This window comes from Eleutherodactylus coqui, chromosome 2, assembly GCF_035609145.1.
Source record: "Eleutherodactylus coqui strain aEleCoq1 chromosome 2, aEleCoq1.hap1, whole genome shotgun sequence".
Classification (NCBI taxonomy): Eukaryota; Metazoa; Chordata; class Amphibia; order Anura; family Eleutherodactylidae; genus Eleutherodactylus; species Eleutherodactylus coqui.
In genome coordinates this window covers 245,889,748-245,903,508 of record NC_089838.1, presented here as the reverse complement: position 1 = coordinate 245,903,508, position 13,761 = coordinate 245,889,748, and the positions used below count along the sequence as shown (strand labels likewise).

The following is a 13,761-nucleotide window of genomic DNA, read 5'->3' as shown; positions in this document are numbered from 1 at the left end:
ACCAGTAGTGGTGAGGCAGGGACAGAAGACATATTTAGTGTATATGGGCAGTGGGCCTTTCCAAAAACATTTGGGGAAAAAAATCTATTTGGGCTGCCTATGACCGTCCTCAGTGTACTGGGTCTCTGCTGGGGGTAGTTGTCCTAATTCATACGCAGCCAGCTAAGTGTTACAGCAGGCTTGTGCAAAATTCTTTTCTGCCTCTGTGTTGCCTCTTACATCACCGCTGTATTCCTGTCCACAAGTGTACTGGGTCTCTGCTGGGGGTAGTTGTCCTAATTCATACGCAGCCAGCTAAGTGTTACAGCAGGCTTGCGCAAAATTCTTTCCTGCCTCTGCTGTGCGTTCCGTAAGCGAAGTCAGCCTCCAACCAAGGGCCAGTAAGCGGCACATTTAATTACAGCATTCTGTTTCTGCACTACTGGTAATACAGCATGCTGAGGGGTAGGGGTAGGCCTAGAGGACGTGGACGCGGGCGAGGACGCGGAGGCCCAAGTCAGGGTGTGGGCACAGGCCGAGCCAGTGCGGTGGCCAGGGGTAGAGGCAGGGCCAGACCGAATAATCCACCAACTGTTTCCCAAAGCGCCCCCTCGCGCCATGCCACCCTGCAGAGGCCGAGGTGCTCTAAGGTGTGGCAGTTTTTCACAGAGACGCCTGACGACCGACGAACAGTGGTGTGCAACCTTTGTCACGCCAAGATCAGCTGGGGAGCCACCACCACCAGCATGCGCAGGCATATGATGGCCAAGCACCCCACAAGGTGGGACGAAGGCCGTTCACCGCCTCCGGTTTGCACCACTGCCTCTCCCCCTGTGCCCCAACCTACCACTGAGATCCAACCCCCCTCTGAGGACACAGGCACGAGTGCCTACCGGCCTGCACCCACACCCTCACCTCCGCTGTCTTCGGCCTCATCCAGCAATGTCTCTCAGCGCAGCGTCCAGACGTCGCTAGCGCAACTGTTTGAGCGCAAGCGCAAGTACGCCGCCACACACCCGCACGCTCAAGCGTTAAACGTGCACATAGCCAAATTGATCAGCCTGGAGATGCTGCCGTATAGGCTTGTGGAAACGGAGGCTTTCAAAAGCATGATGGCGGCGGCGGCCCCGCGCTACTCGGTTCCCAGTCGCCACTACTTTTTCCAATGTGCCGTCCCAGCCCTGCACAACCACGTCTCCCGCAACATTGTACACGCCCTCACCAATGCGGTTACTGCCAAGGTCCACTTAACAACGGACACGTGGACAAGCACAGGCGGGCAGGGCCACTATATCTCCCTGACGGCACATTGGGTGAATTTAGTGGAGGCTGGGACAGAGTCAGAGCCTGGGACCGCTCACGTCCTACCCACCCCCAGAATTGCGGGCCCCAGTTCGGTGCTGGTATCTGCGGCAGTGTATGCTTCCTCCACTAAACCACCCTCCTCCTCCTCCTCCAACGAACCTCTGTCTCGCAATCAAGATGTGTCAGCAGCAGCAGCACGTCGCCAGCAGTCGGTGTCGCGCGGCGTGGCAGCACAGCGGTGGGCAAGCGTCAGCAGGCCGTGATGAAACTACTCAGCTTAGGAGAGAAGAGGCACACGGCCCACGAACTGCTGCAGGGTCTGACAGAGCAGACCGACCGCTGGCTTTCGCCGCTGAGCCTCCAACCGGGCATGGTCGTGTGTGACAACGGCTGTAACCTGGTGGCGGCTCTGCAGCTCGGCAGCCTCACGCACATGCCATGCCTGGCCCATGTCTTTAATTTTGTGGTTCAGCGCTTTCTGAAAAGCTACCCACACTTGTCATACCTGCTCGGAAAGGTGCGCCGGGTCAGCGCACATTTCCGCAAGTCCAAGACGGACGCTGCCACCCTGCGGACCCTGCAACATCGGTTTAATCTGCCAGTGCACCGACTGCTGTGCGACGTGCCCACACGGTGGAACTCTACGCTCCACATGTTGGCCAGACTCTATGAGCAGCGTAGAGCTATAGTGGAATACCAACTCCAACATGGGCGGCGTAGTGGGAGTCAGCCTCCTCAATTCTTTACAGAAGAGTGGGCCTGGTTGGCAGCCATCTGCCAGGTCCTTGGAAACTTTGAGGAGTCTACCCAGATGGTGAGCGGCGATGCTGCAATCATTAGCGTCACCATTCCTCTGCTATGCCTCTTGAGAAATTCCCTGCAAAGCATAAAGGCAGACGCTTTGCACTCGGAAACGGAGGCGGGGGAAGACAGTATGTCGCTGGATAGTCAGAGCACCCTCATGTCTATATCTCAGCGCGTTGAGGAGGAGGGGGAGGAGCATGAGGAGGAGGGGGAAGAGACAGCTTGGCCCACTGCTGAGGGTACCCATGCTGCTTGCCTGTCATCCTTTCAGCGTGTATGGCCGGAGGAGGAGGAGGATCCTGAAAGTGATCTTCCTAGTGAGGACAGCCATGTATTGCATACAGGTACCCTGGCACACATGGCTGACTTCATGTTAGGAAGCCTTTCTCGAGACCCTCGCGTTACACGCATTCTGGCCACTACGGATTACTGGGTGTACACACTGCTCGACCCACGGTATAAGGAGAACCTTTCCACTCTCATACCCGGAGAGGAAAGGGGTTCGAGAGTGATGCTATACCACAGGACCCTGGTGGACAAACTGATGGTAAAATTCCCATCCGACAGCTCTAGTGGCAGAAGGTGCAGTTCCGAGGGCCAGGTAGCAGGGGAGCTGCAGAGATCAGGCAGCATGTACAGCGCAGGCAGGGGAACATTCTCCAAGGCCTTTGCCAGCTTTATGGCTCCCCAGCAAGACTGTGTCACCGCTCCCCAGTCAAGGCTGAGTTGGCGGGAGCACTGTAAAAGGATGGTGAGGGAGTACGTAGCCGATCGCACGACCGTCCTCGGTGACGCCTCTGCCCCCTACAACTACTGGGTGTCGAAGCTGGACACGTGGCCTGAACTCGTGCTGTATGCCCTGGAGGTGCTTGCTTGTCCTGTGGCTAGCGTCTTGTCAGAGAGAATGTTTAGTGCGGCTGGGGGAATCATCACGGATAAGCGCACCCGCCTGTCAACCGAAAGTGCCGACAGGCTTACACTCATCAAGATGAACAAAGCCTGGATTTCCCCAGACTTCTCTTCTCCACCAGCGGACAGCAGCGATACCTAAGCAATACGTAGGCTGCACCCACGGATGGAAGCATTGTTCTCTACTACCATCAAAAACGGGGACCTTTTTGCTTCATCAATCTGTGTATAATATTCATCCTCCTCCTCCTGCTCCTCCTCCTGAAACCTCACGTAATCACGCCGAACGGGCAATTTTTCTTAGGCCCACAAGGCTCAGTCATATAATTTTTATAAACAATTTTTATACGTTTCAATGTTCATTAAAGCGTTGAAACTTTCAGCTGAACCAATTTTTATTTTAACTAGGCTGCCTCCAGGCCTAGTTACCAATTAAGCCACATTAACCAAAGCGATTAATGGGTTTCACCTGCCCTCTTGGTTGGGCATGGGCAATTTTTCTGAGGTACATTAGTACTGTTGGTACACCAATTTTTTGGGGCCCTCGCCTACAGTGTAATCCAATTAATTTTTTGCCCACCTGCATTAAAGCTGACGTTACATCAGCTGTGATGGGCAATGCAATGGGATATATTTATGTACCGCCGGTGGCTTCCTGGCACCCACCCATGCTGTCGGTCCACACGGAGCTGTAACTCCATGTGTACACTTCTAAAGAACCCTGGTCTGACTGGGGCATGCAGTGTGGGCTGAAGCCCACCTGCATTTAATCGAACGTTACCTGAGCTGTGATGGGCACTGCAATGGGATACATTTATGTACAGCCGGTGGGTTCCAGGGAGCCACCCTTGCTGTGGGTGCACACGGAATTCCCATTGCGGAGTTGTACCTGCCTGTGACTATTTATAAAAAACCGTGGACTGACTGGGTCATGCAGACACCTTGACAGAATGAATAGTGTGTGGCACATGGGTTCCCCATTGCTATGCCCACGTGTGCAGCTCCTGATGGCGGTGGCACAGGATTATATTTCTCATTGCTTCTGTACAGCACTGTGGGCTATCGCCCCGCCCCTTTTAAAGAGGGTCACTGCCTAGCCGTGCCAACCCTCTGCAGTGTGTGCCTGCGGTTCCTCCTCATGGCAGACGCACTTATAAATAGACATGAGGGTGGTGTGGCATGGGTGCAGCTGAAGGCTGTGCAGGGACACTTTGGTGTGCACTGTGGACACTGCGTCATGTGGGGGGGGGGGGGGGGTTGGGCAGCATGTAACCCAGGAGAAGTGGCAGCGGAGTGTCATGCAGGCAGTGATTGTGCTTTGTTGGAGGTAATGTGGTGCTTAGCTAAGGTATGCATTGCTAATGAGGGCTTTTCAGAAGTAAAAGTTTTCGGGAGGGGTTGGGCACTCTTGCCGCTATTGTGGCTTAATAGTGGGACCTGGGAACTTGAGATGCATCCCAACATGTAGTCCCTCGCCTGCCCTATCCGTTGCTGTGTCGTTCCCATCACTTTCTTGAATTGCCCAGATTTTCACAAATGAAAACCTTAGCGAGCATCGGCGATATACAAAAATGCTCGGGTCGCCCATTGACTTCAATGGGGTTCGTTACTCGAAACGAACCCTCGAGCATCGCGATAATTTCGTCCCGAGTAACGAGCACCCGAGCATTTTGGTGCTCGCTCATCTCTAATAGATAGATAGATGAGAGGGATAGATAGATAGATAGATAGATAGATAGATAGATAGATAGATAGATAGATAGATAGATAGATAGATAGATAGATAATCTTTATTTGTATAGCGCCAACAGATTCCGCAGCACTTACATAAACAGGGGAAATACAGAAAGACAAAAGTCCAAAAATTACAGAACCACGGTTACAATAGTAATACAATAGAGATAGATAGATGGATAGATAGATGGATATGAGATAGATAGATAGATAGATAGATAGATAGATATGAGATAGATAGATAGATAGATAGATAGATATTCCCCCAAGCTCAATGTCTGCTGCTCCATGCCCTAGACACTTTCTTTTTTGGAGGGACTTTATCATCAAGGCAGACCACGGCAACCCTGGCTCACGTCCCAAACGCGCTTCATCCGGCGGTGCTCTAGGTGCGCCGAGCGGCTGTGGAGAAAGTCAAAGCTGCCAGCAGACTTCCTCCACTTCAAATTCATGCTTACAATGTATAACCTAGCCCTTCACCATGCCAAACAAGTCTATTTCACCTCCCTTGTCTCCTCACTATCCCACAACCCCAAACAGCTCTTTGAGACCTTTCACTCCCTCCTCAGCCCCAAGGAACAGGCCCCTGCGACAGACCTGACTGCTGGAGAACTAGCTGCCTATTTCAAAGAAAAAAATCGACCACATTCGAAAAGAAATCTCTGAAAGCTGCATGGTTAGCCCTGATCCCAGCTCCATCAGCACTGCACCCAGCACCTACTCACTATCTACGCTAGAACCAACGACAGAGGAAGAAGTCTCCAGGCTCCTTTCCACTGCCCGCCCTACCACCTGCGCCAGCGACCCTCTCCCCTCTCACCTCCTCCGCTCCCTTTCCCCAGCTCTCATTACTCACCTTACCACAATCTGCAACCTCTCCCTAACCTCTGGCACTTTTCCCTCCTCATTCAAACACTCCATTATATCCCCTCTGCTTAAAAAACCAACTCTGGACCCGACTAATGCTGCTAACTACCGACCCGTCTCAAACCTCCCCTTTATCTCCAAATTACTGGAACGCCTGGTCTACTCTCGGCTTACTCGCTTTCTCTCTGACAACTCACTCCTCGACCCCCTCCAGTCTGGTTTCCGCTCTCTACACTCGACCGAAACTGCCCTTACAAAAGTAACAAATGACCTGATGACTGCAAAGTCGAGAGGTGATTACTCTCTACTAATCCTCCTTGACCTGTCTGCTGCATTTGACACTGTCGACCATAATCTCCTTCTCACTATGCTCCACTCTATTGGTCTAAAGGATACTGCTCTCTCCTGGTTCTCCTCCTACCTCTCTGACCGCTCTTTCAGTGTTTCCTTTGCTGGTTCTATCTCTGCTCCACTTCCTCTCGCTGTCGGGGTACCCCAGGGCTTGGTCCTTGGTCCCCTTCTTTTCTCTATCTATACTGCCCCAATTGGACAAACAATCCACAGATTCGGCCTCCAATACCATCTCTATGCTGACGACACCCAACTATACACCTCCTCTCGTGAGATCTCTGGACCATTCCTCCAAAATATCACCGACTGTCTGTCCGCTGTCTCTAACACTATGTCCTCCCTTTTTCTCAAACTAAACCTCTCTAAAACTGACCTCCTTGTCTTTCCACCTTCTAACCGACCTCCCCTCAACATCTCCATTCCAGTGTCTGGCACCATCATAACCCCCCGACGCAATGCCCGATGCCTTGGGGTCACACTGGACTCTGACCTCTCCTTTACCCCCCATATCCAATCTCTGGCCCAAACATGCCACATGCACCTCAGAAATATTGCTAAAATACGTCCGTTCCTAACCACGGACACGCTAAAGACGCTCGTGGTTGCGCTCATCCACTCCCGGCTTGACTACTGCAACTCGCTACTCATTGGCCTCCCCCGCTCTAGGCTCGCTCCGCTCCAATCCATACTAAATGCAGCAGCTAGACTCATTTTTCTATCCAGTCGTTATTCAGACGCCTCTGCATTATGCCAGTCACTGCATTGGCTGCCCATCCACTGCAGAACTAAATTTAAACTCCTCTGCCTCACTCATAAAGCTCTGCATGGCGCTGCACCGCCATACATCGCCTCCCTCCTGTCCCTACACCACCCAGCCCGCTCACTCCGATCGGCTAACACCCTCAGACTAAACACCCCTGTAATACGAACCTCTCATGCTCGCCTACAGGACTTCACCAGAGCAGCACCCATCCTCTGGAACGCTCTACCCCAAGGCATCCGGACAATTCCCGATGCACGAAATTTCAGACGTGCCTTAAAAACGCACCTCTTCAGGGAAGCATACCAAATCTCCTGACTTAGTCCCTCGCCCCTCCCTATGGTGCTCCACCCTGTTTGCCTTCTGATAAATGATCTGTACATAAAATTTCGTATTGCCTATGTTCCCCAACCCCTGCACCTCCTGTACCACCCTCAACCCATTTGTGTCTAACCCAATGTACCTTATATTGTAATTGTTGTATTGTTTTGCATTTATCCATGCCTGAAAGCGCTGCGGAATAAGTTGGCGCTATACAAATAAAGATTATTATTATTATTATCAAGGCAATTTTTGATGCCAGTTTTCTGACATACTTTTAGGCCCCCTGTCCACGGGCATTGCGGTATCCCGAGGAGGATCTCCGCCCCGGGAGCCACCGCCCGGGAGCAGGAGCCGCAGATGAATCTCTGCCGATCAGCTTAATCTATTAGATAGGCTGACCGCAGAGAATCGGGGCAATTCGCAGCATGCTGCGAATTGCCAGCTGCGAGCAGAGAATCGCAATGATTCTCTGCTCGTGGACACGGGGCCGGCGCTTTCTATAGTAATACTATGGAAAGCTTCAGATGGCGTGATTCACCGGCGATTTACCACCAGCGAAATCACTGCCGTGAACTGGTACCCTTGTTCCCTTCGCCAGTTTAAAATACGACAAGTTTATCAAATATTGCATGATGTTGATACATTTGAATATGTCTAGAAATGCAAAGTTACTTTGTACACTATCAGAGCTGCTGGAGTGAGAGTGCAACAGATTTTGTGACTTTTTAAAAAGTGCTGTTATCAATATCTCTAAATTCAATTTACAAACTAAGCCCTCTCTTCTGAACACTTTAGAAAAGTAAAGTGAGAGATGTAACATCTGTTTTTTGTGCAAATCAATAGTAAATTTCCACCATAAATCTATTTAGATAAATTTACTATTGATTAGCACAAAAAACACGTTACATCTCTCACTTCCAATTTACAGCAGAATTCTGCCCCAACACCCATAATAAATGTGACCTAATGTATAGCTTGTACTTATAAGCCACCTATATGGATGAGGCAATTCACTGTTTCTGCAGTATAACTTCATCTGTCCTTTTGTGTCCATCATTTTGTAGTCATGGCTGAAGAATTGAAGTCATCAGCTGCTATACTTGTTTATCAAGGCTCGTGACATTTGTATGCGAAGTGTGCCAAAAGGTGACAAACTTTTCCACCTGATGAGAAGATTCCTGGGTCTTTGCTCCATAAAACCGTGATCACATTGACTTTTTAAAAGCTGAACTTTAAAGTCCCTGGTTTCTAACAAAATAGTTCTGACTACTGTATCTGTATGTAGTGCAGTGAGTGTACTGCAGTATGCACTGCAGAAGGTGGAGGCGCACTCCTAGATCAGAGGCCACCAGTGGTTTCACCTGTACCGCTGTCAACTAGTCCAAGCACACTAAGGCTGGGTTCTGACAGGGCGTATTCCTGGCGGAAATCTTGCGGTTTGGCCACAGCGAAAAACTGCGAGATTTCTGCCAGGGGTTTTGGAGCGGCTTGGTCACACACTTTTCTGTTCCAGCCAGTGCTCCCATAGAGGAGCGTGCAGCCACAACATAAAAAAAAACTGGACATGCTGCGGCCGGCAAATCCGCGCCGCAATGGATTTCAGAGAAATCTCGTCCATATGACTAGCTAATGTCGGGATTAGCGGCCGCAGGCAGATTTGCCGCAGCGAAATTCCAGACGGAATTTCCATGGACAATCAGCCCTGTGTGAACCCTTAACCTTAGTTAAGTTGCAAAACTTAACCAACAGATTTCAGGAGGTTTATTACAGATGCCGTCACACACTGAGAATAGCACTTCTCAAAGCAACCTGAACAAGCAGAAGTTTTGATTGAAAATGTTTTATTGGTTATTAATAAAATTGCATTTCTATCCAAGACATACAGGATCACAGGGGAAAGTCTACAGCCATCGCACCGTCCGGGAGCGATACGAACTATGTGCTTGAATTTGTGGAATATATCAATAAAGCAGTTAAAGCTGAAATAATGGCCGGATGACGCAGAACCACACGTTGTATCGGATTATTGTGGAGTGACGTCTCTATTGTTTATAAGTTTTGCGCTCCCAGGAGGCGGCGTTGTGATTGGTGGATGCTGCTGTCCCCGATCTTGGAAGGGTCGGTTGTCTCTAGGCAAAGAGCAGTAGATATGAAAGACGTTACCAGGAAGGATCGGGTTTGACAAGGTAGTGAAAAAGTCAGGGTAGCTTCTAAGTGCCGGCTGTTCCGCTCAAAGTAAAGTATGCCTGTTATCATTAGAGATGTTGGAATCCCATTGTGCAGGAGAAATCCTGGGAAGCCTTGTCTCCAGCAACTGCTTAGCACCGTCTGGAGATCCAGCCTGACCCTAGGAAGATGTCTGCTTGCCAAACTAATAAAATTTCCATTGCTGCAATGTCGTGGCCAGCTCTGCTCAATCCTAAGCAACAAAGAAAAGGAGTGGGAAAACCTTGTCACTGCTTGTTTCTCTTCTGTTTCCCGATACTAGTGGATCCTTGGCATCTGACCACTGATGTAGCTTCAATCCTCTTAGGCACAGTAGAACGATAATTGGTCCTTGCTAAGGGCTGGAGGCCCTCTAAAGCTGCTCAACTTCATTATGATGATGTTCATTAGCTGGAACAGCACTGTGTAGCTCAGAGCAGGCTCTCTCTTGGACCTCCGACAAGGGGAAAGAGCAGGCCCGTCTGGTGCTAGGCCTGATGCTGATTGGGGGTAGGGCCTAGTACCGGACTGCATCCCAGAAACGGAGAAGGTAAGTGGGGCTGTTCACCTGGCAATGGAGCAGCCCCGGCACGGATACGGACCAAGGAAGTCAGAGGTGCTGACAGGTGAGGATGTCAGGGGAGGTGCTTGTCGAGTGAATGAAGATGGAGGAAAGAGGTCGGCAGATGGGGCCATTCCTAAGTAGCTACTCTGACAAGGAAAAGGCTGGGTTGCTATTGGCAAGTTTTTGGCATGGTTTTAAAATTCAGGCCCCGGGTTCATAGTGTCCCCTTTTCAACTAAGAACCGACAGCGCTTGGGTGTCTGGCAGTGGTAACAGCAAAGCTAGAAAAGGGGGTTCATTTGGGTCACAAGGTGGGACCTTTTAAGGAGCCTCCTGTGGCAGATTTGATTGTGTCACCCTTGGGAGTGGTCCCTAAAAAAAACAATTAAATTTTGGTTGATTCATCACCTATCCTATCCAAAAGAGGCATCAGTTGATGACAGTATAGATCCAGAGATTTGCTCTGTGGTATATAACTCACTTGATGCTGAGGTCACTTGGGTGTGAAAATACAGAAAGGGATCACTGTTAGCAAAATCCAACATTGAATCGCTTTTCGGTTACTCCAGAAGATTAACTGGACAGTATTAGGTTGTTAGGATGTTACTGGGCGGGGGAATTATTTTGCGGATCGATGTTTGCCCATGGGCTGTTCGATCTCATGTGCATACTTTGAGGCCTTCAGCTCATTCTTGGAATGGGTAGTAAGGGATGTCGCAGGGCTCTGTTCATCATTCACTATCTGGATGACTTTCTGTGTATCGGTCCAGCCAAGTCGACAATTTGTGCAACGTTATTGGGGACCATTCAGTGGGAGGCAAGAAGTTTTGGGGTGCCTTTAGCACCTGAGAAGACGGAGGGACCCATGACGTGTTTAAAATTTTTAGGCATTATCATTGATACTGAGGCAATGGAATACAGATTATCAGAGGAAAATTGGAAGATTTGAAAATGGAGGTGAACAGAACCAGGAGGGTGAATAAGATCACGCTGAGGGATCTACAGTCGTTATTGGGTAAGCTCAATTTTGCTAGCCGGATAATGCCGATGGGGCGAATATTTTCTAGGACATTAGCGGCTGCTACGGGTGGGGTGCGTTTACCTCACCATTTTATTCCTTTATGGAAAAGGTCACAAAAAGAAACTTGAAGTGTGGTCGACCTTTTTGGATAAATATAATGAGAACTTGGTTATGCTGGAGGAAGTAATTGAAATGCTCCCAAGTGATTGGGATTTGTTTACTGATGCGGCAGGGAGCGCAGGGTTCAGAACGTACTTTCAGAGTCAGTGGTGTGTGGGTCGTTGGCCAAAAGAATGGCAGTTGTCAGGTTTGGCAAAAAACTGGTTTTGTCAGGTTTGGCAAAAAACTGGTTTGTTTAAGCTTTTTCCATTTATTCTGGCAGTGGTGGTTGAGCAATTCAGGGACAAGAAAGAAGATTCCATTGTGATAACTTGGGGGTAGTGCAGGCGATTGATAACTTGTCTGTATCCTCCCCTCCGCTGGTGGACTTATGTGGTATTGGAGGCTTTGTCCTTGAATATGTGGATTGTGGCGGTGCATGTTCCGGGGGTCGATAATTCTATTGCGGATGCTCTTTCTCAATTTCAGTGGGAGCGATTCAGGATGTAGGATTTAGTTGGTCTTTCGCCTCTTGGCTCTGTAAGGTCGGAGTCCCTAAAAAGATTTTGGGAGTGGCTAGCTTTAGAATGGCTAGTAGGTCCCTGAGTCCAGAGGTAGGCGACTGGAGGCAACTGGGCGAGTTTTGGATCTCCCAAGTCACTTGGATTGCGGCGGGAGCCATTGGTTGGGAAATCGGGTCTCCTGAGTCATTGGTGTTGCAGTGGGAGGCATTACAATAGATTTCTCTAGTTGCTGAGGCAACAGAATTGCTTGCTTCAGAGGATGTTTTTTATAATCTTGAGTTTTTTTTATAAAATGTCAATTTTAATAAAATGGCTGCTGGTAGCCAATTTATCCACAGCTAGATGTTTTGTGTGGTTATTTCACGTTATTGATGTTAAAGTCTGTAAAACAAAGGAAATAGTTAATCAGATTGATGAAATTGTACAATCCGTACCCACCATCTCTCATTTACACAAAGGGCAACCATTTGTACTATTGCAGCTGTAGGATGTTCCTGTCTAGAGAGGGTCTCATATACTTACTCTTTAGTCCGATGTCTTCACTGTGCAGCAGAATACTGCTCTGAAGAATCTAAAGAGGGAAGAAAAACAAGTGTGAGCCTCTTATGAAAAGAAACACGTCTAATGGTGACAATGGTGATTGGTGAAAACTGGAGGATAAAGGGCCAGAGGGTTCAAAGGGTATAGGAGTCAGGATTATAGGATTTTCCCCAAGTATTAGATTCATATCTGTATGTGATAAATACAACACAACTCCGACATGACATAGTGAGTATCTAGAGCAGCCCTATACAGCTGTCCAATGGGGTTTATATAGTAGGGAAATATAACTAATGATGGATTTGAGGGTCTCCCTGGATTTGGTGCATATAGGAGGGATGTTAGGAGGCCACCTATGTCTTCCTTGCATTGCTCCCTGTCCAGATCATTGGTTGTCTCTGGATTACTATTACCTACAATCTGTACATAGGGAAATGCAAATGAGAAGTCAAGCATAAGCTCCAGGGGAAATAACATTAATGATGAATATATCTTACCTTGCTAGTTTTCCGCCTTTTATATGGCTGCTGCTTTTGCTATTGGAGAAAAATATGAAGATAGCTGAAATAAATATCCTGTTAAAAGAGCTGTAGGGTTACTGGAAACCCCTTTTCAAAGAACCCTCTTTGTGACAATAATAAAGAGATATACTTACCCCTCCGCAGCCCCCAGGATCCAGTGCTGTAGCCCACTGTGGCTCTGGTGATTCCCGCAACAGATGATGTCACAGGAAATCAGGTTCTGTTCTCATTGGCTGCAGTCATCACAGGATTTTTTGTGATATCATCTATTATAGCAAAACCCAGGTTGGCAGCGGGCTGCAGCGCTGGATCCCCAAAAGTTGCGGTGGGGCAAGTATATCTCTGTTTATTATTTTAACACATATTGAAAAGGGTTTATACTATAACCCCTTTAAATATTAAAGGGGTTGTCCCGCGAAAGCAAGTGGGTCTATACACTTCTGTATGGCCATATTAATGCACTTTGTAATGTACATTGTGCATTAATTATGAGCCATACAGAAGTTATCAGAAGTTTTTCACTTACCTGCTCCATTGCTAGCGTCCTCGTTTCCATGGAGCCGTCTAATTTTCAGCGTCTAATCACCAGATTAGACGCGCTTGCGCAGTCCGGTCTTCTGCTTTTCTGAATGGGGCCGCTCGTGCCAGAGAGCGGCTCCTTGTAGCTCCGCCCCGTCACGTGCCGATTCCAGCCAATCAGGAGGCTGGAATCGGCAATGGACCGCACAGAAGCCCTGCGGTCCACCGAGGGAGAAGATCCCGGCGGCCAACTTCAACCGGTAAGTAAGAAGTCACCGGAGCGCGGGGATTAAGGTAAGCGCTGTGCGTTTTTTTTTTAAGTCCCTGCATCGGGTTTGTCTCGCGCCGAACGGGGGGGCTGTTGAAAAAAAAAATAACCCGTTTCGGCGCGGGACAACCCCTTTAATAGTGATATAAGAACAAGGACAAGAAACAAGAGGAGAACAAGAAGAGGGCTTCATGGTGACTATTTTATTGGGTAAAATTAAAAAAAGGTTTGGTACTGTATTAGCCAGTAGAGCAAGGTGTGATTGTTCTCAGTGAGCCTGATCATTAGCCTTATGAAGGGTCAATAATAACCACCCGAAAGGTTGCTGTAACATCATGTATTTCTGTTAGCCTTAAAAAGGTATCATATCTACCAGATTACTTGGTTTCTCTCACTGAGAACAATCACACGTGAAGACTTTTGGAACCTCTGTGAAAGCTGGCTCGTTTAGGGAAACAGTTTAGGTC

The 13,761-nt window shown here is 48.8% G+C and overlaps 1 pseudogene; it reads right to left on the bottom strand.

The window, feature by feature from the left end:
* The window catches only part of LOC136610138 (uncharacterized), a 29,682-nt pseudogene that overhangs the window by 10,005 nt on the left and 5,916 nt on the right, over positions 1-13,761 (bottom strand).